General features: G+C 39.5%; 1 protein-coding gene across 1 annotated transcript in view; it reads right to left on the reverse strand.

Moving 5' to 3' along the window:
• The window catches only part of LOC132694467 (olfactory receptor 10AD1), a 92,044-nt gene extending 70,507 nt beyond the window's left edge, over positions 1-21,537 (reverse strand). Inside the window, exon 1 of the mRNA XM_078449905.2 lies at positions 21,351-21,537. The gene's annotated coding sequence lies outside the window, so the exon portion shown is untranslated. The remainder of the gene's footprint in view (positions 1-21,350) is intronic.
• Between the last annotated feature and the right edge of the window lie 2,346 nt (positions 21,538-23,883).

The following is a 23,883-nucleotide window of genomic DNA, read 5'->3' on the forward strand; positions in this document are numbered from 1 at the left end:
TGAAGAATATAGTATTATGCCTAGAAATGGCCATGATCTAGTATCTATAATTTTGGAAAAGTTCTCAATTGACCTCACTTTCCTTCCAGTTATTACTACCTCAATTTCCTCCAGTGATTCCTTTCAGTTTGCAAAGGAATTTCCCTTATTTATAAGAAAAGTTGTCTGTATAAGTTGTCTCTACTTGCCTGTTTCTTTCTTTAGTCCATTGCAATCTGGCTTCTATCTCAATTCCTCTGAAAATATTCTCATGAAAGCCTCCAACAATGCAGATGGTCTCTTATTTATCCTAATTTTTATTCAGTCTCTCAGCTCTGTTGGGGGAGGTCATCAAGAGGACATAACTTCTAGCTGACCCATGAGCTAGACTCTGGTAATCAGAAGCTCCTTACCCCCTCCTCTAGTCTTAGAGTGTGTATTTTGCTTGCCTTCCCTGATCCCAGAAGCTGCTCCAAGGACATAGCCTCGAGATAGTGATGTGGTGTTGAGGCCATTTGGATGGTAAATGTGACTGAACCCAGTTAAGGCTTCTATATAAACTTTTAAGATTTGGCAGGCAGGTGTTAATGGAGATCTACTCATCTTGTGGCCACTCAAGACAAGCCTCATGTGTAAACTGCTTTGCTTTTTTAAGCCTGCCACCTAACAATCTTGAGTGGCCTGCCTCTTTTTCAGTTTCCCCTTGTCCTCAGCTTAGGAGCTGGTCTCAGGTTACATCCAGGAAGCTCTCAAGGAGGTTGCAACCAACAAGCTGCTTATTCTTTCTCATGATCTTCCTGTGACAGAGCCAGACACCTACCCATATTCATTCTCACCCTTGTTATTATGTTTTATTTTTTTTAATGTTTATTTATTTTTGTGTGTGAGAGAGAGAGAGTGTGAGCAGGGGCGGAGCAGATAGGGAGATACAGAATTTGAAGCAGGCTCCAGGCTCTGAGCTGTCAGCACACAGCACGACGCTGGGTTTGAACTCATGAACTGAGAGATCATGACCTAAGCCAAAGTTGGACACTTAACTGACTGAGCCACCCAGGAGCCCCTCACCCTTATTATTTTTAAGAAAATCCTAGTTTCATTTAGTGTAGCAATTTAGTCAGCTGAAAAAAACCCAAATTTTTTTAAGGCTTCCCTGCATATAGATGGTCATTTGACTAAGTCCTGGCCTGTGAGATAAATATAAGCAGATGTTTCTGGGTGGAACTTCCTTTAAAAGGGGTAGGGACTAACTCTGCTGCATTTTCCCCCTTGTTTTCTCTCCTCTCCCCTACTTTTGGCTTAGAATGAAGACACTGTCATTGGGAACCAGAAGCTCTTTTGCAAGTATGAGATGATCTTGAGGGTAACTAGAATACTATCACTTCTGCCTAAATTATTTTTTTAATGTTTTTATTTATTTTTGAGACAGAGAGAGACAGAGCATGAGCAGGGGAGGGGCAGAGAGAGAGGGAGACACAGAATCTGAAGCAGGCTCCAGGTTCCAAGCTATCAGCACAGAGCCTGATGTGGGGCTCGAACTCACAGACTGTGAGATCATGATCTGAGCTGAAGTTGGACACTTAACTGACTGAGCCACCCAGGTGCCCCACTTCTGCCTAAATTCTATTGGTCAAAGAAAGTCACATGATCAAGTCCAGATTCAATGGGTAGAACTGTATAGTCATATGAACAATGGATAGGAATTATTATCCTATTTCAAGGAGAGAGTAATAAGTCTATTAAACCAGTGTATACAATTGCTCACTCTAGAAACCTAGGAGTCATCTGTGATGCCTCCATTTTCCTCACTCTCAACATCTAATCCATTGGGAAATCCTATTGAATCTGTTGTCAAAGTACATACAGAATTCATACATTTTCTCTCTGCCACCTTATCCAAGATATCATCACTTCTTGCCCAGGCTTCAGGAGTCTCTTAATTGGTCTTCTCCCTTTTACTCTTATCTTCCTATCAGTTTTCTTCACTGCAGCAAGAGCCATCTTATAATATAAATCAGTTTGCATTGGCCATTCACTTAACAATGACTTTATATTGCATTTAGAATAAAATTTGAATTCCTAATAATACCATTCAAGGCTACGTATTACCCTCCCTCTGCCCTCTGACTTCTCCAATCTCATCTCACTCCGGTTTCTTCTTCTTTCACTATATTCCAGCCACATGAGTCTTATTTCAGAAACTTAAACTTTCCAAGCTCTTCCCTATTTCATGCCTTTCCGTATGTTATTACATCTCTAGAATGCTCTTGTCTTAATTTCTTCCATGACTAGCTCACTCCCATCCCTTATGTCTTTGTTTATGTATCATTTTCTCAGATTAGCCTTCTCTGACCCTCCTCTTTAAAGCTGGTCCCCTTGCTATTCCCTAACTAGCCCTTTGTTGAATTCTGTCATAATTCTTATTTGTCTGTTTACTTATCTCCTCAAGTAGAGTGTAAGCTCCATGAAGGCAAGAGCCATTTCTGTTGTTCACTGTTGTATCCCAATACCTGGCCTTAACCCTGGTACTTTGCAGATTTTAAACAAAAATGTTGAATGAGTGAGTGAATGCATAAATAAATGATATAATAAAGGTCTGAGCCAGGACAGTTGCCATGGGTAAAGAAAGGATAGAATATTTGAAAAATTTAAGTTTCAAGTTAAATGCCCAGTCCTTTCTGAAGCCTCTCCTTATTTCTCTAGTCAGAAATTGAGTATAATGTCTCATGGCTGAACATCTTCTAATTTCTGTTTGTGCCTCACCTGTGGTACTTAATATGTGGTACTCTTTAAGTGATTGTTTTTAATGACTTCTCTTTCCTGCCAGATTTTTACCTATCTTAATGCAAAACTGTATTTTATTCATCTGTCTCCCATAATGCACAGCATTGGCACACAGTAGACTGAATATATGTTTTGAATGAAAGAATGAGGGAATGATATGAACATTTTCTAGTTCTAGGGTAAGAAGAAGGGGTTTCCATAGATTGGGTACCTGGGTAACTTCCCTGTGACTCAGCCTTTCAGGGAGGAGCCCATTCTGCTTGAAAGTTTTCCAATCTCATTACAAAGGTTCTTTGTTCAGGGCATGACTTTGCCATGCTTCACTTTCTGAAGTAAATCAAAGAAAGATACAAATAATGGATATTCTTCCAGATTTATTAATCTCAAGCAAAAGCCTACTATTATAGTAGGCAGCAGTAATTATAACACAGAGCATTTCCCAGCACATCCCAGTTAGGCCAATAGAAATGACTTTGAACTTCCAAACTTTTGCTACCTGGGGAAACCTGGTAATAGTGTTGAGCATACTCTGAGGAGGCACTTGGGTTCCAGCCAGTCTCTGCCCAGGCTGAACCCCTCATTCTCCCTTCTTCTCTGGTGTCTGTGGAAATAGGCCTTAGGGGAGAAGAAAGTAGAGTTGAACTGAGACTGTCAGGGCCTCATTAGCATTTGCTACTTACAGATTCCCTGTAGTTCCAAGTGTGGAAATTCCCATAGGCAGCTTTACTTTAGATCAGTTTAAGGTCAGTCTCAGGTTTGCTTTTACTCTAAATAAGTCTCAAGAGGTTAGTTAGAAAGATGCCTACAGTAACTCCCCAAGTGACAGCTCAAAGAGGATCAGAAGCAGCTGGGATTTATTAAAAGAGTGAACAAAGGGCACATGTCCAGGAAGTGTCCCTACAGATCTTGTTTCAAGCATCCTGAGTAACCTGGCAACTCCAGGGTCAGCTCTCCCTGGTATGTAATTTACGGACTGTTCCTGGAAGACCCACTCCACTCCTACCCTAAATCTTTGCTTTGCGGTCATTTCTGGATTAGTGAGGAGAGGCTGGTCTCTGACTTTGGGACATCTTTGTTAACAAGCACTTCTCTAATCTATACCAATCATCAATAGCTAGGTTAAATCCCCTTCTGGAAATAAGACTTTCATCTCATCATACCCTGCATCACAGATTGTTTCCAATAACAAAACAAAAAGAACCTAAACAAAACAATCATTCAAAAAAACAAACTGTTAAGTAAAACATGGAACACCTATATAATGGCATTTCATGTTGCTTACTCCATGAATACCTGTTTACCGATAATTTTAAGTGAAAAATCAGGATGAAGAATTCTATATATCATATAAAAAGCTACGTAAAGCCACATTTGGCAAGGGATAAATGGAAAATACCAAAATGATAACCATGAAAGTATTATGGATGTGATTTCCTAATCGTTATTTTTCTTTGAATCTTTCTATTTTTTTAATAGCATGTATTACTATCATAATCAGGAAAAAAAAACATTAAAATGGTAACAGCCATTCAGCACAGAGTTATGGTTTTCTAACATTATGCCAAAAAAAAAAAAAAAAGACTGATTAATGTATTTGTTTTTTAGGGTTGCCATAACAAAGTACCACCAACTTCACAAACTGGGTAGTTTAAAACAACAGAAATCTATTCTCTCTCAGTTTGGAATGCTAGAAGTCCAAAATCAAGGTATCAGCAGGATTGATTACTCCTGGAGGCTCTGAGGGAGAATCTGTCCCATGCTTCTCTCCTTCTGGTGGTGGCTACTGGCAGTCCCTGGCATTCCTTAGCTTATAGACACAATATTTCATTATCACCTGCCCATCTCCCTATATGTCTGTGTCCAAATTCCCCTCTTCTTACAAAAAGACACCAGTCATTGGATAAGTGCACACCCTAGTCCAGTATGGCTTCATCTTAACTTGATTACATCTGCAAAGACCCTGTTTCCAATAAGGTCACATTCACAGAGAAGTTGCTGGGAGAATAAGTACCCAGGCCTCATCCTCTGTTCTACCTCTCATCTTCAGACAGTGGCCCTCTTGGTAGAATCCAAATGGAAGTAAGATGGCAAGGAAGCCCATGGTGGAGAACTTACAGATTATTCCCTGGGAGCACAGAGCAGGGTGGAGAATGGATTTTTAAGGGCAAAAGGAAGCCATCCAGCATACTGGATATTTATTTAATGTCATGAATGTTTATATGTTTGGACTGAGGCCTTGGTTCTTCCCTAGTAATGCAAAAGGCTGACCTCTATTCCTTGCCACATGAGCCTTTCCACTTTGCTTCATTGAAGCACACAAGAAAAGCCAGACAGAGAAAATGCCAGCCACATGGAAGGTGAAGTCTCTTATAACCTAATCATGCAAGTGACATCCAATCATTTTTCCTGTATTATATTCATTAGGAAAAGGTCAATAGGTCCAGTCCACACTCAAAGGGAAAGAATCAAACAAAAATGTAAACAACACTTCTCCCCTTTATTCTAATAGATTCCTAATTTTTTTTTTTTTTTTAATTTATTTTTGGGACAGAGAGAGACATAGCATGAACGGGGGAGGGGCAGAGAGAGAGGGAGACACAGAATCGGAAACAGGCTCCAGGCTCCGAGCCATCAGCCCAGAGCCTGATGCGGGGCTCGAACTCACGGACCGCGAGATCGTGACCTGGCTGAAGTCGGACGCTTAACCGACTGCGCCACCCAGGCGCCCCATAGATTCCTAATTTTGTTTCCCCTTTTCAAATGCCCCAAGGGTAGTTGGGTAGCTACAGGGGGTCAGTCTTAATTAGTCCATACCTATCATGGTGATCCTATTTCCCTTGCCAAGCATTACTTTAAATATAAGAGTATGATGAAAATCCAGTAAAATATATGGGAGGCTAATCTCCTGGTAGGCTTCTGGGAAGATTATCCTCACTCTTTATTTTTTTAATTTTTTAAAATGTTTATTTATTTTTGAGAGAAAGAGAGAGACAGAGGGCAAGCAGGGGAGGGGCAGAGAGAGAGGGAGACAGAATCCAAAGCAGGCTCCAGGCTCAAAACTGTCAGCACAGAGTCTGATGCAGGGCTCAAACTTGTGAATGGGAGTTCATGACCTGAGCTGAAGTCGGATGCTCAACCAACTGAGCCACCCAGGCACCCCTGTCCTCACTCTTTTAAGGGACATAAGCACAGGGACATTTCCTGCTCCTCTGAATGTGTGATGTTCAGGATTTTGTCAGCCATCTTGGAAGCATGGAGCATCCAGACTAAAAAGATAAACCAACACCAAGTGAGGATAGCAGAGCAGAAAGATTTAGAAGGCACCTAAGCTTCTAATGAAGTTAGTGAGTTGTTGAATTAACCAACTCTGGATCATTCTTCTCTGTAGTCCTTATTATGTGATTTAACAATGTATTCATTGGGGGCACCTAGGTGGATCAGCCAGTTGAGCTTTGGACTCTCGATTTGGGCTCAGGTCATGATCTCATAGTTCGTGAGTTTGAGCCCCGCATCTTCGGGCTGTGTGCTGACAGCTCAGAGCCTAGAGCCTGCTTTGGATTCTGTGTCTCCTTCTCTCTCTGCCCCTCCCCTACTTATGTTCTGTCTTTCTCTCTTTCTCAAAAATAAATAAACATTAAAAAAAAAAAAACAAGAAAATGTAGTTTAAAAAATAGTAAATAAAGTGAACAATGCCTGACACATTACAATGGTGCAATAAATGTGAGGTATTATTATTATTACTTATGTCAAACATTAAACTCAGCAATTTACATGGTGATTAGTTTATTTCCAGGGAAGCAGATATTACCACTTTTATTTTACTGGTGGCAAAGTGAGATCAAGCAGATTAAATAATTTATTCAAAGTCACAGAATGACTATATTAGGTAGAGACTAGAATATCTCCATTTTATAGATATGGAAATTGAGATTTAGCCACTCAACTAGTAAACAGCAGAGCCAGGATTTGAATCCAGACATTCTAACTCCAGAGCCAATGTTTTTAACCACCATTCTACGTATTGCCCCCACAGATGGATCATAATTTATTGAACTATTCTCCTGTTGTTGGATAATTGGGTTTCTAAATTTTCATTGTTATAAGTAAGTGAACATCTTGTACACATATCCTTGACATAGCTGAACAATGATTTCTGTATGATAAATTCCTAAAAGTGGAAGAGGGTCTGTTTTTTCATATCCAACAATCCCTTACATAATCAGAGGAGCAAAAATCAGAAATTAATAGAAACTTTTTAACATGGTCTAGAGCAAGACATCTGAGCTAGAGAGGAGAGAGATCTTTGTGTATTTTCTAAACTGGATGTAGACATGCAAATTAGGAGCAGATCTGTACTCCCAGCCCCCACCCCTATTCTTACAAATTTAGGACTCTGTTCAGTAGTACCTTGAGATTAGAGCAAGGGTATGAAACTGAAAACTGGAGGGGAATTCATAACAGTGCATCCCAGCCTTGGGGCTGCTCGCTCTAGTCCCTACTCCAGTTACTCTCACCCTAAGCAGCTTAGTAGCTTCTTTCCCCTTTTCTTTCCTCCAGACCTTCCCCTACCTTATTGGAAGGCAGGGATGTAGAGTGGCTGAAGGGAGCTCTTCCACTGACAGGAAGTGCACGGCATTTTTCAGAATTAGTATTCATGGACGACATTATGATTCTGGATGTTAGTGTTATCTGTCTTATCCCCATTCATTTATTCATTCCACAAATAGACTTAGAATGTCTGTAATTTGCCAGGCAATGTTCTAAATGCCAGGGATGCATCAGTGAGCAAGAGCCAAAACTCCCTGTCCTTGTGACACTCTATTCTTGTTATTGAGTGAATGACTATACAGGACATGCCAATATGCAGATTTATTATGTCAACCATGAATACTAATACATTCAGAAAGTCACTTCTACTGCATTCCAGAAATTCTCTCTGGCTTCACCCTAGTCCCCAGAAATGTCCAAAATATTTGGCCCTCATACTCTTGCTCTAATCTCACAGATCCTTACATCCACTACTCCAGGCTTAACTTCTTTACCTGCATGATGACCTGCCCCAGGAAAATGCATACCTCAGTCCACTTCCATTAGGCTGTTAGCCTTCACCATTGTCCAGAAACTATTTAGGCACAGCAAATTTAGAAGCAAGTCTCCCGTTCTCCCCTTTTAAGATTACTTTATTTTTAAATAGATAATATAGACAGGTGATTATGTCTCCAGCCTCTAAATTTCCTTTTCCAGAGGTAACCAGTGTTTCCACCTATTTGTGTATCATTTCAGGAAAAAAAATGTAAATGTAACTAATATTGAGTGGAGCTATCTCTGTTGCTCAAGAATTGATGCCTAGGGCCTTTAGTGAGGCAGAGAGGTACTGAAATCCTCATGTTCAAAAGAGATACCACCAAAGAGCTAGCCACATTTGGGAGTCAGATACTCCCTCCAGGTTCAATAAGGTGCAGACAAACTAGTTTTCCCACACTCAACTATCTACTCCATGTTTCCCAGTTCATAAAAGCAAAAGACTGGGGAGGGGAGAAGAAAAAATTATCAGAGTTGCGATGGCTTAGAAAAGATTTGTGGCTTTTCCCTCCTTTCTCATAGAAGACAGGGCAGCTTCCTCCACCATCACACCAAGAAGAGTAAGGAGGGAGGTCCCAAGAAAATTCCCAGTAGGTTTTGGGGAGTGTATTTAGAAAGGGGGAGGCAAGTGGATACATCCCTGCTCAGATGCTCACAGATGGTGGAACTGATGATGCTACTGTCATAACTTTTGTGGGGAGCTTGTCATATTTATATGTTCCTAAAGAAGTATGCCTACCATTTGCCTTGAAATATCTGGATGTGAGAGGCTTGCTGGAGTAACCTGAGCCAGTAGGGCAATAAGGGGCAATGGAAATACGATGGTTGATTTTATGTGTCAATTTGACGGGGTCACAGGATGCCCAAATGTTTGTATTTCTAGGTGTATCTGTGAGAATGTCTCTAGAAGGGATTAACATTAGAATAGCTGGACTGAGTAAAGAAGACTACTCTTCCCAATGTGGGTGTGTATCAATTTGTTGAGGGCCTAAAAAGAATAAAAAGGTAGAAGAAAGGAGAATTCACTCTGTCTGCTTGAGCTGTGGCATCAGTTTTCTCCTGCCTTCGGATTGCAACTTCTATCATTGGTGCTCCAGTTCTCAGGCTTTTGGATTCAGACTGGAATTATACACCACCTTGCCCGTGTCTCCAGTTTGCAGGTAGCAGATTGTGAGACTTCTCAGCCTTGATAATCCTATGAGCCAATCCTCAAAAATCTCTTAAGATATATACTATACTATTAATCCTTATCCCAGCCTTCCCCAAAGGTAACTATGGCCTTTTTATCAGAGTAACTGTGCACTAGGGAAAAGGAAATAATTAGATCTTTCAGAGACTACTAGACACTAACCCTGAACTGACACAACTTCCAGGAGACTCAAAATGTCACTGTGGTCCACCAGTCAGAAAAGGGGCTTATAGAGGTTAGGTAATCAATGGAGTTTTAGCTCAGATTCACCTCTCAGAGGGCGCAATGGGTCACCAAAAACTATCCCGTGGTTATTTCTCCATTTCTAAAATGCACAGTCAGCAGCTGGCAGAATCCTCACACTGGTTCCCTGACCTGTGGAGTGAAGGCTATTTTTCTGGGAAAGGCAAAATGGAAGCCACTAGGAAAACAGTAAATCAAAGGCAATGTCACACTCCTGGAAGGAATACAAAGATTAGTGCCACCACCAAGAACTTTAAAGATGCAGGGGTGGTGATTCCCACCACATCCCCATTCAACTCTCTTTTGTGGCCTCTGTGATAGATCTCGAAAATGAAAATGGATCATCCAAAACATAACCAGGTGTGGGGCGCCTGGGTGGCTCTGTTGGTTAAGCATCCGACTTCGACTTCGGCTCAGGTCATGATCTCACGGTTCGTGAGTTCGAGCCCTGCATCGGGCTCTGTGCTGACAGCTCAGAGCCTGGAGACTGCTTCGGATTCTGTGTCTCCCTCTCTCTCTCTGCCCCTCCCCTACTTGTGCTCTGTCTCTCTCTGTCTCTCAAAAATAAATAAATAAATGTAAAAAAAAAAACAAAAAACCTTAACCAGGTAGTGACTCCAATTGCAGCTGTTGTACCAAATGTAGTTTCATTACTTGACCAAACTGACACATTCCTTGGTTCCTGATATGCAGCTATTGACCTAGCAAATGCTTTTTCTTGATATCTCCTAGTAAAGATCATAAGAAGGAGTGAATGATTAGGAATGAATGTTGCTTTCAGCTGACAATGCCAGCAATACACCTTCACAGTCTTACCTCAGAGATATAGCAACTCTCCAACCCTATGTCATAATTTAGTTCACACGGATCTTGATCACCTTTTCCTTCCATAATATATCACAGTGGCCTGTTATATAGATGTTGTTATTGAAAGTTTGAAATTTTCTTTTTTCCTTGGATTGAAACAATTGTTTTATAATGATAGTAAGGATTTTCTTAGCAATGTCTTCATCGTGATAGTCAAGTGGAAAAAAAAAAGGTATGTTTTCATGTTTATACATGACACGTTAGAAGCCATGGAAATTATATAATCTTTAAAGACATCATGCACTCCTTGCCTTCACGCCTTAGCTGACCTTAGTCCCTAGGGAGCATGCCAGCCCCCTTTATTAATCCTCCTCCTCAACACAGAGCTAACTCCATAGGTGGAGTTAGGACTCCCCTTGGAAAACGATGTTACTTTTTCCTCTTTGTAGGCATACCTGGGAGTATATGATCCAAAATTTAGATTTGGGGATCAGGGGAAAGTGAGAGCTCCCCCATAAGCCTTGAGCCTAAGCAACACTTGCAAACACAGAATTTACTAGAAAGTCTTACACTAGGAGTTTTTAGACACTGACTCAACCAATTAATGATTCTCATTCTGTCAATTCTCTTTACTTCTGGGTCTAGGATAATGTCAGTGATGGACAGGGCCAATGAAATTTCAGAAGATCAATATTAGATAAGGCTGAAGTCTAGTACTATCCACAAGATTTGTCACTAATTCCCTCACATGAAATGTGTCCACAATCTAGGTAGTTCCCTATTTTAAAATTCATTACTTTTTCTTTCCTTAGCTTGATGTTATTCTCAGATAGTAGAAAGACAAATAGCTACATAAACATAAAAATACACAAATATAAGTAAACATGAGATTTAATACTTGAAGAATGTTGTCGTATATTTCCTGACTCCTGTGCTATTTGACACAAAAACCAAATCTCTCTATAATCCAAGTATTTATTATGTAAGTGATGAAAAGGGGTCTAGTTAAAAGGAAAAGAGCAGGCAATAAGTAAAAGAGGTGGAAGTCAAAAGGAAGGTAAGAAGTTTGTTTAAGGAAAGATAGGAATAAGCAGAAGGGGCAAGGACTTCCTGTTGGCAGTTTTTCCCTTAATGATGTATCATTGTTCAAGTATTTCTAGTAAATTCATGTAATTCTTTTCCTACTCATGGGCCATTCACTCTAATTTATATCAAACTAAGGTCAATTCTTGCTTCATAAAACTAAGCGAGCCCAGATCATTATCCAGTGAAACAATATCTCAATGTCTCTTGCATGAGGGCCTTTTAGTTCTTCTTTAAAGAGAAATTTTGCTCTTCCATGCTTCCTGGAATAAAGTCATACCCAAGTCCTCACACAGTCATATTTGTGGGCTTCCTCCTTTACCCATTCATAAGGGGCAGTGAAGAACAGGCTACTACACCACTGTATTCTCTACACCTTTAAATATATGGCATTCAGCCTTATATTTATTGAGCATCTACTATGCCCCAGACACTCTTTTATTTTTTATTTAAAAAAAAATTTTTTTTAACGTTTATTTATTTTTGAGACAGAGAGAGACAGAGCATGAACAGGGGAGGGGCAGAGACAGAGGGAGACACAGAATCTGAAACCGGCTCCAGGCTCTGAGCTGTCAGCACAGAGCCCGACGCGGGGCTCAAACTCACGGACCGTGAGATCATGACCTGAGCCAAAGTCCACCGCTTAACCGACTGAGCCACCCAGGCGCCCCCACTCTTTTAGATGCAAGAATTGCAGCAATGAAGAAGACATTCTTACAGATCATAGATTCTGGAGGAAGGGTAAGTCGATTAACAAATCAGTAGGTAAACAAGCAGGACATCATTCAGATAATAACAAATGTTACACTACCTTAGATCGGGTGGTCAGGGAATGACCTGAGACAAGAATGATGTGAAGGAGCAAATATGAAGATTTTGGAACAGAGGGTTCCAGGCTGAGAGAATACAAAGTGTCAAAGTGCTAAGGTGGGAATGAGCTTGGTGAGTTCAAGAAACAGAAAGACTAGAGTGACTGGAGCAGAGTGCAAAGGGCAGAGAAGTAGCAGGGTGGCCAGAGGACAGATCATGTAGATCAGAGAAAGTGTCTGAATTTCATTTTACATGTATAGGGAACAGAATTCTCTAGAGTAGGATTCATAAGAACTTCATCACAGAGTACGGTAAATTAAGAACTGCAGTCACTGGCAGAGTCAGTTCCTTTTTGATTGAACATTTCTTTTTGCTTTCAGGATAACTTATTATATATCTTGTATGATGTCACCTTTTTGGAAAAACTTCTTAAGAATAAAAAACTTCATTAAAAAATAAGGATTTCTGGCTAAGGAAGAACTTCACTGACAGTTAAACATTAATATTCAATTAATAAGAGCTTTTCAAAAACAAATACATTTATTCTTACAAATAGAATCTACTTAGGTAATTACTAAAATATGTTCATGAAGAATACATTCTTAAATAAAATCATAAGAATTCTTCGTATTCTAGAACATGTTCTTATTATTTTCTGTTTTTATAATCTTTCATCTCCTCTCTCTGCTCCTCAGTATCTAGCTATGGTACCAAGAGATGGTGTAAAGAAAACAGAACATTATTTAAAATGCTATTAGGCAACAAATGATTTTTTAAAAACTTTAAATAATAGTAAATAGCTAAAATAAAGAGGTAAATTTGTTGGAGTGCCTGGGTGCCTCAGTCAGTTAAACGTCTGACTTCAGCTCAGGTCATGATCTCACGGTTCCAGAGTTGCCGCCCACGTTAGGCTCTGTGCTGACAGCTTGGAGCCTGGACCCGGCTTCAGATTCTGTGTCTCCCTCTCTTTCTTCCCCCTCCCCTGCTCATGCTCTGTGTCTCTGCCTCTCAAAAATAAATAAAGATTAAAAAAAACTTTTAGGAGGTAAATTTGTCAAAATGATGATTTCATGACAATGCAGCAAACTGGCCATTTGCTTTTGTTGCACTGGCATCCTATATATTGTTAATGAATTAATTGAGGGCTAATAAGAGAGGTCAAAGTTAATGGAAGCCAGAATATTGTAGTTTGAATACAAACATCTAATTTAGCAGAAGGATTTTTTTGAAAGATACAAACCTACAGAGTAAACAAAAGATAAAACATCAGCACAATATATTTTAGAAACTGAAGGCAGATAGATGCATGGTATCTGATTTTGCAGAACTAAGAAAGACAAATTCCAGGCCACCAGCTAGGCAGGGGCATGGGGCTAAGAACAAATTGTGATGTGCAAAATCCTCTGGAACTGAGAATGAAAAGTGTGGAGTGAAGGCTAAAATGGGAAGAACTAGTTGAAAGTTACTTAAAATTTTTTTTTAATCCTTCATCCTTTCCCTCACTGCAATAGCTCTGAGACCATCTCTTACCCATCCTAGCAGAAAATTGGATGTTTATTCTTTGGAGGAAGTAAACAGAGTGATTTTGTCTCAGCTACAATAGTTCTATTTGAAGGCATTAATATTACCCCAAAAATAGGGGGATTAAAGAAAGATATGTTTCCTAGATGTTAAGATTCTCAGATCTCCTCTCCCATTTAACTCCCAGAGTGCTGGCAGCCACATCTTTAGCCTCCAAGTAGAAGACCAGAAGAGTCTTCTTTGATGAATCAGAGCAACCAGAGAGGAAGGACCTAAACGTATTGATATCAGGACTTCCTAACCAAAGACCCAACCAGTGTAACCAATAAAAAAGCTCATAGTTAACAAGTCCCCACTAAAGCATTTTGGAATTTCAATCTATACTTTAGCCTTCTACTCTACATATGAACAGACAACGAAGTATTACCAGGCAAATGAGAAAACTTCCAATATGAGAAATAAAGGCCAAATCAAACTAATAGTAACAAAGGTGGGCGGGGAGGCAACTTGGAGGAAACAGAGAATGTGCATAGAAAAGAAAACCAAAAGTCAAAATTCACAGACACTTAGAGGATGAAATGCATCCATGAAGCAAATATAGGATGCTAAGAAAAGGAATATTTAGAAGACAAATGAAGGGCTCTTAGAATTAAATATGATATAGAAACACAATACAAGAGTTGGAAAATAGTATCTCTCAGGAAGTGAGGCAAAGAGCCAAAGAGATTATCATATGGGAGGAAATCATCATCAAAATCATTTAAAATTTTTTTCTTAGAACCAAACAATTTCTTAGAATTTCATGAATTTCCAGATCGAAGGGTCCACAAAATGCTCAGTGTGATAAAGAAAATAGAAATACACCACAGTATATCACTGTAAAACTACAGTACACTGGGACAAAGAGAAGATTTTGTAAGCTTCCAGATAGATAGAAATATAGAAAAATAGATAAAATAGGTAAGATAAAAAGAATCAGAAACAGAAATGCTTCTCAAAAGCAACTCCAGAATCTACAAAATAATGGGTAAATACCACAGAAAAAGAATATATCCAACCTAGAATACTAAACCCAGTAAAACTACCAATCAAGTGTGAGGGTAGAATAAAGACATTTCTGACATGCAAGTTCTTACTTTTACCTCCCATGCACTTTTTCTCAGAAGATACTACAGGATACTTTACTCCAAAAAAAGGGTGTAGACTAAGAAAGGAGTAATATATGGGATGCAGAACATAGGAGATCCCACAAGAGAGAGGTGAAAGAATCCCAATGACGAAGAGATATCCTAAAATGAGAATTACGTACCAGACTAGAGCAGTGTGATTCAAAAGTCATACATATTAAGTGCTGCTATCCCAATTCCCTCTGTCATTATGCCATTTTTAAAATCTTGACAAAGCTACTAGTAAGTATATTCCATCATAAAAAAAGGAAGCCATGAGATCCAAGAAATTGGTAATTCAAATCAGGACAAAGCCGAGGGGAATTCTTAGGATAGCAGTAAAGGGAAGTCTCAGAATCACAGCTGCACAGCAGGATCAAAGGAGAAGAATAAATCTCTAGGGAGAGCCTCTCTCTCTCTTTCTTTCTCATTTACACACACACACACACACACACACACACACACAGACACAGACACACAGAGACACACACACACACACACACACACACACACACACAGGCACACACACACACTGGAACTGATAGATTAGCTGATGAAGTTGCCCTTGTGGGAATCTGTAATGAAAAGTTTTTGGAAGACAAATGTCAGAAGAAATAGCAATTGGTAAAGGAAAATTTATGTAAAAACTGTGAAAAGATAAAGCAATTACCAATGTTAGTGAAGAGGTAAGAACGTAATCACAGTACATTACAATAATCTAATAGAATATCTGGACAGACAATAATAATGTAAATACTGAATGCTGACTTAACCAAAAACTGTATATAACTCTACTGGGAAGATGGGGAAAGAAAAGTAGAGAGTTATGGAAGCACAGCAAAGCTATATTTTCTCTACCATTCCTATCTATCATAATTGGAAGTCAAAGGACAATGTCAAAAATAAATGAATGAAAAAGATATTTGGAAATTTGTAGATAGGCAAACAGAGATATATGAAAGCCAGAAGACATAGCTAGAAAAGAAGTCCAAAGTTGTTGTCTCTGGGTAGGAAGACTTGAAGAAGTAAGAAGGAGTGGGGTGGAAAGCCATTATATTTATAGTAAGTCTTTCAATGTTACTTGACTTCGTTCTTATTGCACGTATTACGTTAATCAAAATTGAAAGTAGTATTTAAAATCCCTGGGTTCCCATGCAAATTGGTGCAGCCGCTCTGGAAAGCAGTGTGGAGGTTCCTCAGAAAATTAAAAATAGACCTACCCTATGACCCAGCAATAGCACTGCTAGGAATTTATCCAAGGGATACAGGAGTACTGATGCATAGGGGCACCTGTACCCCAATGTTTATAGCGGCACTCTCAACAATAGCCAAATTATGGAAAGAGCCTAAATGTCCATCAACTGATGAATGGATAAAGAAATTGTGGTTTATATACACAATGGAATACTACGTGGCAATGAGAAAAAATGAAATATGGCCTTTTGTAGCAACATGGATGGAACTGGAGAGTGTGATGCTAAGTGAAATAAGCCATACAGAGAAAGACAGATACCATATGGTTTCACTCTTATGTGGATCCTGAGAAACATAACAGAAACCCATGGGGGAGGGGAAGGAAAAAAAAAAAAAAAAAGAGGTTAGAGTGGGAGAGAGCCAAAGCATAAGAGACTGTTAAAAACTGAGAACAAACTGAGGGTTGATGGGGGGTGGGAGGGAGGGCAGGGTGGGAGGGAGGGCAAGGTGGGTGATGGGTATTGAGGAGGGCACCTTTTGGGATGAGCACTGGGTGTTGTATGGAAACCAATTTGACAGTAAATTTCATATATTAAAAAATAAAAAAAAAATAAAAAAATAAAAAAAAAAATTAAAAAAAATAAAATAAAAAAATAAAATCCCTGGGTTCCCAAGGGATACAGGAGTACTAATGCATAGGGGCACTTGTACCCCAATGTTTATAGCAGCACTCTCAACAATAGCCAAATTATGGAAAGAGCCTAAATGTCCATCAACTGATGAATGGATAAAGAAATTGTGGTTTATATACACAATGGAGTACTACGTGGCAATGAGAAAGAATGAAATATGGCCCTTTGTAGCAACATGGATGGAACTGGAGAGTGTTATGCTAAGTGAAATAAGCCATACAGAGAAAGACAGATACCATATGGTTTCACTCTTATGTGGATCCTGAGAAACTTAATAGAAACCCATGGGGGAGGGGAAGGAAAAAAAAAAAAAAAGAGGTTAGAGTGGAAGAGAGCCAAAGCATAAGAGACTCTTAAAAACCGAGAACAAACTGAGGGTTGATGGGGGGTGGGAGGGTGGGGAGGGTGGGTGATGGGTATTGAGGAGGGCACCTTTTGGGATGAGCACTGGGTGTTGTATGGAAACCAATTTGACAATAAACTTCATATATTGAAAAAAAAATAAATAAATATTAAATATTGTCACCCTTGAAAAAAAATAAAATAAAATCCCTGGGTTCCAAGAGAGATCATAATGCCTGACTTTGGCCTATATTTAATCGGATATTCACTCTGAATATCCAGCTTGATATCCCCTTTTAAATGCCCACAGTTTACACCCCACTCTGTACTTCCCAAATGCACAATGAAATCTTATGAACATAGAATAGGAATGAGCAAACTACAGCCCTCAGGAAAAATTGGCCTGCCACCTGTTTTTATATGAACTGTGAATAAAAGTGGATTTTCCAATTTTAAATGGTTGAAAAAAATCAGAAGAAGAATAATATTTTGTGACACATAAAATTATATGAAATTCATATTTCTAAAATTTTTTTTTTTTAACGTTTATTCATTTTTGAGACAGAGAGAGAGCATGAACAGGGGAGGGGCAGAGAGAGAGGGAGACACAGAATCCGAAACAGGCTCCAGGCTCTGAGTGGTCAGCACAGAGCCTGACGCGGGGCTTGAACCCACGGACCGCGAGATCGTGACCTGAGCCGAAGTCGGCCGCTTAACCGACTGAGCCACCCAGGCGCCCCGAAATTCATATTTCAATGTGCATGCTTATTTGTTTACATTTTGTCTATGGCTGCTTTTATGCTACAGTGACACAGTTGAGTAGCTGTGATAGTGACTATGGATAGCAAAGTAAACAATATTTACTATCCGGTCCTTTATAGAAAATGTTTGCCAACTCATGACTTAGAAGCTTAGTAAGACAGGATAGGTATATGTAGGACCATCTATCCTCTATTAGCACTATTCTGAAATCACATTCCAGAAATACACACACATATAAACAAATGCATACTACGAACTATCAGAAAATCATCTTCCCTAGGTTCACCATTGAAGCTTTTTGTCAGATTTCATCATAGCAATTCCCTGGCAGTCCCCACTTCCCAGCATTATGATTTCTGAATTAACGCATAGCCTGTCATCTTCTCAATAAGAAACAAAGAAAAACTTACTTAGGGATTACATTGAATGTGTAGATTTCTTTGGGTAGTATAGACATTTTAACAATATCTGTTCACCCATTCCATGAGCATGTAATGTTTTTCCATTTCTTTGTGTCTTCTTCAATTTCTCTCATAAGTGTTCTATAGTTTTCAGAGTACGGATCTTTTACCACTTTGGTTAGGTTTATTCCTAGGTATCTTATGTTTTTCGATGCAACTGTAAATGGGATTGATTTCCTGATTTCTCTTTCTGCTGCTTCATTTTTGGTGTATATAAATGCAACAGAATTCTGTATGTTGATTTTATGTCCTGTGACTTTGCTGAATTCATCTATCAGTTCTAGCAATTTTATAGTGGAGTCTTTTGGGTTTTCCATGTGGAGAATCATGTCATCTGTGAAGAGTGAATATTTGACTTCTTCCTTGCTGATTTGGATGCCTTTTATTTCTTTTTGTTGTCTCATTGCTGAGGCTAGGACTTCCAGTACTATTTTAACTAACAGTAGTGAGAGTGGACATCCCCGTCATAATCAAAATAACACCATCATTTTTCACAGAGCTAGAACAAACAATTCTAAAATTTGTGTGGAACCAGGAAAGACCCCAAATAGCCACAGTAATGTTGAATAAGAAAGGCAAAGTGGAAGGTCTCACAATTCTAGACATCAAGCTATATTACAAAGCTGTAATCATTAAGACAGTATGGTACTCGCACAAAAACAGACACATAGATCAATGGAAAAGAATAGAAAACCCAGAAATGGACCCACAACTATATGGTAAACTAATCTTCGACAAAGCAGGAAAGACTATCCAATGGATGGATGCCTGGATAGCTCAGTTGGTTAAGTGTCCAACTTCAGCTCAGGTCATGATCTCACCATTCGCAGGTTCGAGCCCCACATCAGGCTCTCTGCTCTCAGCCCAGAACTCGCTTCAGATCCTCTGTCCACTCCCTCTGCCCTTCCCCTGCTTATGCGCGCTCTCTTTCTCTCAAAAAATAAACATTAAAAAAAAGAGTATCCAATGGAAAAAAGTCTTTTCAACAAATGATGTTGGGAAAACTAGACTGCAACACGCCAAAGAATGAAATTGGACCACTTTCTTACACCATACACAAAAATAAATTCAAAATGGGTAAAAGATCTAAATGTGAGACAGGAAACCATAAAAATCTTAAAAGAGAACATAAGCAACATAACCTCTTTGACATCAGCCATAGCAACTTCTTACTAGACATGTCTCCTGAGGCAAGGGAAACAAAAGCAAAAATGAACTACTAGAACTTCATCAAGATAAAAAAACTTCTGCACATGAAAGACACCATCGACAAAACTAAAAGGCAGCCTATGGAATAGGAGAAGATATTTGCAGATGACATATGTGATAAAGGACTAGTATCTGAAATACATAAAGAACTTACCAAATTCAACACCTCAAAAATAAATAATCCAGTTAAGAAATGGGCAGAGGACAGGGCACCTAGGTGGCTTAATCGGTTAAGTGTCGGACTTCAGCTCAGGTCATGATCTCACAGTTTGTGAGTTTGAGCCCCACGTCGGGCTCTGTGCTGACAGCTTGGAGCCTGGAGCCTGCTTTGGATTCTGTGTCTCCTCTCTCTGTCCCTCCCTGACTTGTGTTCTGTCTCTGTCTCTCAAAAATAAATGAATGTAAAAAAAAATTTAAAAAAAATGGGCAGAAGACATGAACAGACACTTCTCCAAAGAAGGCATAAAAATGGATAATAGACACATGAAAAAATGCTCAACATCACAACTCATTTGAGATATACAAGTCAAAACCACAAGGAGATACCACTTCACACCTGTCTGAATGGCTAACATTAACAACTCAGGAAACAACATGTGGGCGAGGATGCAGAGGAAGGGGAACCCTCTTGCACTGTTGGAGGGAATGCAAACTGGTGCAGCCACTCTGGAAAATAGCATGGAGGTTCCTCAGAAAGTTAAATACAGAACTACCCTAAGACCCAGCAATTGCACTACTAGGTATTTATCTAAAGGATACAAAAATACTGATTCAAAGGGGCACATGCACCCTAATGTTTATAGAAGCACTAACAATAATAGCCAAATTATGGAGACAGCCAATGTCCATTGACTGATGTATGGATAAAGAAGATGTGGTATATATGTACAGTGGAATATTGCTCAGCCATCAAAAAGAATGAAATCTTGCTATTTTCAACAATGTGGCTGGAACTAGAGTGTATTATGCTAGGTGAAATAAATCAATCAGAGAAAGGCAAATACCATTTGACTTCACTCATATGTGGATGACCATAGAGGAAGGGAAGGAAAAATAAAAATGAAATAAAAACAGAGAAGGAAGCAAACCACAAGAGACTCTTAACTACAGAGAACAAACTGAGGATTGCTGGAGAGGAGGAGGGTGGGGGAATGGGCTAAGTGGGTGATGGGCATTAAAGAGGGCACTTGTTGCTACCATTTTTTTTTTTTTTTGAGAGAGAGAGAGAGAGAGAGAGCACACATGCGTGCAAGCAGGGAAGGGGCAGAGGGAGAGAGAGAATCTCAAGCAGGCAGCCTCCATGCCGAGCACAGAGCTCAACATGAGGCTTGATCTCACAACTGTGATGTCATGACCTGAGCCAAAATCAAGTCCCTTAGCCGATTGAGCCATCCAGGAACCCTAAGGAGGGCACTTGTGATGAGCACTGGGTGTTATATATAAGTGATGAATCACTGAATTCTACTTCTGAAACAAATACTACACAATATGTTAAATAACTTGAATTTAAATAAAATCTTGGAAGAAAAAAAATAAAAGATGTTATTTGAAAAAAAGGAAAAAAAAAAAAAAGAAAAACTTACTTAGGACCTGACTGTAAGAAAATTGGGTATACCATCTTTCGGTCTCTAGAATTACTATCATCAGGAAGAGAAGGAAACTAGGAAGGTGAGTGATCTACAGAAGAAGAAAGTAATTAGAAATAAGGAATATTCTTACTTTCTTCATTACAATAGGGTCTATCTTCCCAAAGGTAATATTACTAGGAAAATGAAAACTGAAATGTATTTTTTATGTGTTTTTCATCCTTGATTTGAAATCTAGATCTGTTCTCCATAAAATTGATTCTAGAAAGATAGTTTGCCTTCAAGACCATCTATTGCTCTGCCCTAGGATGGTCCCAAACTGAATTTGCTTCTCTTCTCAGAAAGTGAGAGTAAGAAGTTTGGGTTGAGGGGAGAAGGAGAAAGGTCATAACCTGTTTTCTGTCTATATTGGGCTTAAATAACAGACATTTCTACTCACTTACCTGGACTTTCCCTATTCCTCCAATCTGGGATACAGATATTGTGACTCCTCTTCTTAGGAAAGTTCTTCAAATTATGGTTTAGTTTTCTGTACTGGGGAAGTCAGTAATGCCAATTCCATCGAGTTTCTGGTCCTATTTCTGTATTTAGACTTGAAGACCATTCCTTGTTGCTATAGAATTCAGGGTTAAGACTTCTTGGAAAACTGGCTTGAGATGCATAGACCTGAGGAAAAGAGAAGGGGAAAGAGAAAATAGAGTCCTGTTTTCAGGGGTTATTAGGGATATTAAATAAATTTCCAAAAGACTTTGGCCTAAACCTAAAGCTAGGATCTCCTGAGATATAGGGTACTGAGAGTTAGAAGGACCTTCCAATCTCTACTCAACTTTGTTGTCCTGTATTCATGCCTTCTAGTTTCATGTATTCCCATCATGACCTCTGCTATGCTACAGTAGTTGATAACTATAAGCAAAGAGACAAATTAAAATTAGAGGTATAGGGCCTTAGGAAAGAATCACAAACTTCTCTAAAAAGATTAGAGGCCCAAGAGAAATACAAATCTTGTAACACACAGCAAGGATACTGGCCCAAAGATACATAAATCTCTTCCTCACTGCTGCTTGTTGTTTTCCTTTTTGGAAGAAAATCCTCAAGAATATTTTCCAGTATTCCACATACTTAATTTGTGTGTGTCCTTATGGGAAACCAAGAGCCAATGAGCTCTATTCCTTCTCTTCAACTCTGCCCTTCTAGATTCCCTCTCTCGTGGATAACCCAAGTGCCCTATCTCACCTACTATGTGAACTTCCAGGACTCTTTCTGCAAGCTTTCTCTTATGTCATGGTTACAAATCCTCATCAATTTTTGGACTCTGCTACTGAACACATACCTAGATATCCTTGGGCAGAACATTAAGAATCTGCTCCTGTCCTTCCAGTATGTGTTCCTTGGTGTAATTTTGACTTCAACCCCTCAAGGCATAACTGCCAGAATTGAGTCAGAGCTAATTCAAAGAAGCTATGGAAAGAAATATTTGGGCCGAAAGAGCCCCCATTTATGCTGAACTCCTGATTCCAGGGAGGATGTTCCTGAGTTTCAACACAGGTTACTCTTCTGTCTCCAATGCCTGGCCATTATCTAGCTTGGAGGACAACTGTAGGCCAGGGGAAAAGCCATCTTTTAAGAAAATAGATACGGACTCTCAGAAGTCCAGCCTGGCATATACAGGAACTCTATGGAAATTAAACACCATCTTAATTTACATGCTGGCATTCCAAATTCTGACTACACACCTCCTGCTAACCATTCCCTCAGAAAAGAGATTTTCCCCAGAACTTCCTCTAAACACTTCTTTTTGTGTTTCTTACTTTTATACTTTTTCAAACACAACTCAGGGACATTTGGGGACCTGAAGCTCAAAATCCTTGAACCCATGTACCCTTCACCATGTGTTAAGTGCTTTACTCTGATAAAAATCTCATGTGTATTCGACCCCAGCCTGATGAAGTATCAGTACTCCCATTTAATAGATAAGAAAACTCAGAGAAGTAATTTATGTCAGATTTAATGATCAAGCTGGGACTTGAATCTAGGCTTTCCTAAGGCTAAGACCTCTGCTTTTTCCAAATCCCATGCTGCTGATTATCATTGAATTAGGAATTCAATTTCTGAAGGTATCTAAGAAGAAAATAATAAAATCCTCTAACTCTATCATTTCATAGGTTAGCTTAATGTTTATTTATTTTTGAGAAAGTGAGATAGGGCATGAGTGACAGAGGGGCAGAAAGAGAGGGAGACACAGAATCAGAAACAGGCTCCAGGCTCTGAGCTGTCACCACAGAGCCTGAAGCGGGGCCCGAACCCACGAACCGCTAGATCATGACCCGAGCCAAAGTCGGACACCCAACCAACTGAGCCACCCAGGCGCCTCTCATAGGTTAGCTTAGAACTTATAATAATAATAATCACTACAAGGAAGAGGGGACATAAAATAGAAGGGATAATACAGCTTAGGTTAGAGCATAGGACACATTTGAATATGTCTACTTTACCAACTTCATGGGTCCCAGGCTCCTTATCACTGGAGATTCAGTCATTCCTCACAACCCAAAGCTCATGGGAAAGGTAAACTTACTTTGTAGAGCCAACTTACATAAGAAACTCCCCAGATGTAGGGACATCCATTTGTCTAGGCAGAAAGCCAGAATTCTGACGACACTTTTCCCTGACACTACCTCTCTAGCCTTTATTCACTCTCAGAAGTGTGAGAAGCTGATCTCCACACCTCATTGGCTTGCCTGTAGGTAAATCATTGGAGAATGAGCCCTGGGTACTAGTTTCAATGCTGTTGCTATGTCATGGTAGGAGCTTGATTGAGCTCATTATCTCTCGGTTTTTTTCTTCAGTGAAATGAGGGAGTGTTCAAGAGCTACTATGGGGAGTCAAGCAATGGGAAAGGACAGACCCATAGATCCTCTGACCCAAACCATATATTTCTTCCCTTCAAGTCGGTACCCCATAATGGGTGATCACTTT

Source organism: Panthera onca, chromosome B4 (assembly GCF_046562875.1).
Source record: "Panthera onca isolate mPanOnc1 chromosome B4, mPanOnc1 haplotype 2, whole genome shotgun sequence".
NCBI classification, from domain to species: domain Eukaryota; kingdom Metazoa; phylum Chordata; class Mammalia; order Carnivora; family Felidae; genus Panthera; species Panthera onca.